Raw genomic sequence first — 5,000 nt, 5'->3', positions numbered from 1 at the left:
ATATCGGTATCGGTTGATATCGGTATCGGTAATTAAAGAGTTGGACAATATCAGCATATCGGATATCGCCAAAAAGCCATTATCGGACATCCCTAATATATATATATATATATATATATATATATATATATATATATAAGTTATATAATTAACACATTAACACATTATTATGCCTAATTTGGACAACCAGGTATGGTGAAGATAAGGTACTTTTTTAGAAAATTAATCAAATATAATAAGATAAATAAATTAAAAACATTTTCTTGAATAAAAAAGAAAGTAAAACCATATAAAAACAGTTACATAGAAACTAGTAATTAATGAAAATTAGTAAAATTACCTGTTAAAGGTTAGTACTATTAGTGGACCAGCAGCACGCCAGTGACGTGCGGTGAGGTTGATGGCTGGTGAGGCACTGACTTCATCACAGTCAGATTTACAAACATATGAACCCTAAAGAGTATCTTATTCACCATTTGATTGGCAGCAGTTAACGGGTTATGTTTAAAAGCTCATTCCAGCATTCTTCCCTGCTTGACACTCAGCATCAAGGGTTGGAATTGGGGGTTAAATCACCAAAAATGATTCCCAGGCGCGGCGCCGCTGCTGCCCACTGCTCCCCTCACCTCCCAGGGGGTGATCAAGGGGATGGGTCAAATGCAGAGGACAAATGTCATTACACCTAGTGTGTGTGTGACAATCATTGCTACTTTAACTTAACTTTAACTTTACACATACAAACTGTAGCACACAAAAAAGCACATTTAATAAAAAAAAAACGTTATTATGGTCTTACCTTTACTTAGAAATTAAGTCCATGCGCCGCAACTAAAGCCCTCACTTAAACTTTCCACGTGCAATGTTACGATCCGCTGCCCGGATCATAGTTTGTTTATGTTTTCTAGTCTCTTGTGTTTTCAGCACCTCTTGATTTTGTTTGTTTTCAGTTGCCATGTCAACCGATTACATTCACCTGCCTCTGGTTAGTGTTCGGGACGCGCACCTGTTGCCCGGGCACTAATCAGAGGGCTATTTAGTCTTTGCCCTGGCCTCACTCGGTCTGGCTTCCTAGTTTGTTCCCACACAACTGATGACGACGATTATTTCCTGTGCTTTAGCTTCTAGTTCTCACGCTAGGCTATTTTGGCTTGCTAGCTCCCACGCTAGCCCTTTTGTTTTTGCCTTTTTGTGCTACGTGCATGTCTTTTGTTATTCACCGTATGATTTATATTTTAAATAAATCATATTCCTACCTGCAAGCTGTGTCCGAAGCCGTCTGCATCCTTGGGAGAACCACACCCGCATCACGAGGCGACCCGGTCGTCACAGTCAAGATTGAATCTATTTAAAAAAGTGTAACCGAGGGTTTATAAATGTCGCCTATACTGTATGAAACTACAAAATAACAAACACAGAGGCTCCAGTTTACACAAGGACCACTTTATTTACCTTCTTTCAAAAACCCCCGCAACGTGACATCACTTCCGCTCTTAGCGCCTTCAAAATAAGAGCTCAAGGCATATACTGTATAACAGCGCATAACAGGAACTTAACATCACAAAGAGGAAAGCCCATGAAAATAGGTTACAAAAGTTATTTAATAAGAAGCCAAAAAGTGCAAAAACAATAATGTTCGTGTTGGAGGAGTTGTGAATTAGGTACACCTGCAGTCTGCAGGTGTATCTAATGTTGTGTCCCTGCAGTCATTCACAACTCCTCCAACACCAACATTATTGTTTTTGCACTTTTTGGCTTCTTATGAAATAATTTTTTTAAATAGATTCAATCTTGCACGTGGAAAGTTTAAGTGTGGGCTTTAGTTGATATAACAATTCTACGGCGGGGGTGCAGGAGACGAGCCTCACACAGTGCGTCTTTTGCAGCCGTTTTATGATCGCTCAGCACAAGAAATACATTACACACATACAGTTGTTGACAAAATACACTGTACATTATATACCTCAGCTAACTAAACTATGGAAATGTATAATATAGTTCATATAGCAATACAGTCTCACTGCACAGCAGGCCAGCAGTTAGCCGAGTCATTGCGCAATCCATGTTGCGGCACTGAGTGACGTGCCTCAACTGGCTGCTGTTCACCGCACCGTCTCTTCTCAGTATTTGAACGGCAAATGTGAAAATTCAGCGATTTTGAATAAAAATAATCTAAAACTGGTGAAGTTAAATGGAAAATAACTTTATAGTATAATCACTGGATACATATAACAATTAAATTTTTGTTTTTCTTTTTACATTTTTTTTCTTTCCATGATGGCAGGTGAGGCCCCTCTAGTGACTGCACGTCATGTGTGCTTACGGACTGTATCCCTTGCAGACTGTATTGATATATATTGATATATAATGTAGGAACCAGAATATTAATAACAGAACACAGCTCTTTTGTGTTAATGAGTGTAAATGGGGGAGGGAGGTTTTTTGGGTTGGTGCACTAATTGTAAGTGTATCTTGTGTTTTTTATGTTGATTTAATAAAAAAAAAAACACAAAAAAACCGATACCGATAATTTAAAAAAAACTATACCGATAATTTCCGATATTACATTTTTAAGCATTTATCGGCCGATAATATCGGCAGGCCGATATTATTGGACATCTTTAATATATATATATATATATATATATATATATATATATATATATATATATATATATATATATATACACACACACATACATACATACATACACACACATATAGATATACATATATATATATATATATATATATATATATATATATATATATATATATATATATATATATATATATATATATATATATATATATAGTCATTGATTGTACAATCAGTATTTTTTTGGTATAAGATTTTATAGTTAAGTTTATTCAACAGCTATTAGGTAAACCTGCACAATTGCAATCATCCATCCATCCATTTTCTACCGCTTGTCCCTTTCGGGGTCGCGGGGGGTGTCCACAAAGATAATCATGCTCATTTTTGACAGACACTGTCAGGGAGGCTATCTACAAAAATGCGTATTGTTTTGAGTGCAGTTTGTAGTAGTTAACACTTTACAGATGCTTAATAAACAGTTAAACAAGGAACACTAAAATGTCATTGTCAATGCAATGCACGACTGCTGCTAAAATGCCCACAAAAAAGGGTACATCTTTCCTGCTTGTATGAAAACTTTACAAAAAGTCCCGAGTAGGAGCACGATAACATGAATGTGCAGTAAATGAGAGTGTCTCCGTGGCGATGCCCTGTATAGTACACACAAAATCCTCATTTACATAAGGCAGTCTGCACCACTTCTTATTTTCACACGCAGTGTTAGTAAATCACACTAATAGTGCATGCTATTTTATAGATTGCACTCGCTGCTTACCGCGTGGTGTTTGGATGTGAGTAAATCAGGCCCTACAAATCCATAATTATATGGTATTTTTTATATAGTAAATTTAAGCTTGATTTGATTTGTTTCATGTCATTTAGAGTTAATAACAGACATACTAGAGATGCGCGGTTTGCGGGCACAACCGCGGAGTCCGCGGATTATCCGCGGATCGGGCGGATGAAATTTTAAAAAATTAGATTTTATCCGCGGGTCGGGTCGGGTCGGGTGGTTAAAAAAAAATTAGATTTTAAATAGATTCAGGCGGGTGGCAGTTAAACCAATTCGGAAATATATATACATAGTTAAATGTTGTTACCCACATACGAAAAACGAGCAGGCACCTGCTGCATATGCCACAACAGAAGAAAAAAAAAAAAAGAGATGGACACTTTTACGGAGCGGAGAAGTGACGCCTCGCCGGGGTCCGGGACCGAGGCCCCTTCCCCCGAGAGGGCCCCACCGGGAGCCGTAGCTGAGGCGATCCGCGAGAAGGGCCCGACGCACGTCCAGGGTCACCTCCGCGCCCACCGCACCGACACCCCGCCTCGTCCGCCTTCGCCGCGGCCGGCGTCACGCGCAGCAGGTAAGCAGCTTACCTGCCCGCGACCCCCGTGGCCGGGGGCTCGTAACAGGGGTCACTCCGCGCGCTCCGCCCGCGCAGCTTACCTGCCCGCCACCCCTGTTGCCGGGGGCGCGTAACAGGGGTCACTCCGCGCGCAGTGCGCTCACGAAAGGGCCGGGGGCTCACCCTGGTTGATATAGACAGCAGCTAGGACGGTGGCCATGGAAGTTGGAACCCGCTAAGGAGTGTGTAACAACCCTCCTGCCGAATCAACTAGCCCTGAAAATGGATGGCGCTGGAGCGTCGGGCCCATATACCCGGCCGTCGCCTGCAGCGAGACGCGCTTAGAGGTGCGCTCAGCGCGGATCCCATATGATTGCGCACTGGTGTGCGTCTGGGTCGTGACAGCGTGGCACGCGAATGTCTCTGCTGCATTGGATCAGCCTCCTTTCTTTAACAGGCAAAAGCTTTATAACCTCACTAATGCCTTGCACCGTCTATATTAGATATATAACAACGGGCGGATGCGGTTCTGATCAAATGTTAGATCGGGTGGATTGCGGATGGTTGACGACTTTCTGATGCGGTTGCGGATGAAATAATTGCCTATCCGCGCATCTCTAAGACATACAGAATGTTAAATATGTAGAATTGTGTCCCTGTCATTTACTGTAATCCCTCGTTTATCACTGTTAATTGGTTCCGGACATGACCGGGATGAATGAAAGCCTGCCTAATAGGAATCATTAATTATAAATCAAAAAATTTTATAGCTAGAGCAGTGGTTCTTAACCTTGTTGGAGGTACCGAACCCCACCAGTTTCATATGCACATTCACCGAACTCTTCTTTAGTGAAAAATAAAATGTTGTTTTTTTCAAATTCAAGACAAAGTTATATGTTTTTGGTAACACTTTAGTATGGGTAACATATTCTAAGTAACAAAGACTTAATTTAGAATTATTTGGACACTAGGGGAACATATTCTAAGTAATAAAGACTTAATTTAGAGTTATTTGGTTAGGGTTAGGGTCAGGGTTAGAGGGTTAGGGTTATAAT

The sequence above is a fragment of the Nerophis lumbriciformis genome, linkage group LG10 (genome assembly GCF_033978685.3).
Source record: "Nerophis lumbriciformis linkage group LG10, RoL_Nlum_v2.1, whole genome shotgun sequence".
NCBI classification, from domain to species: Eukaryota; Metazoa; Chordata; class Actinopteri; order Syngnathiformes; family Syngnathidae; genus Nerophis; species Nerophis lumbriciformis.
The sequence above is the reverse complement of the archived record's forward strand: the minus strand, read 5'-3'. Positions refer to the sequence as shown.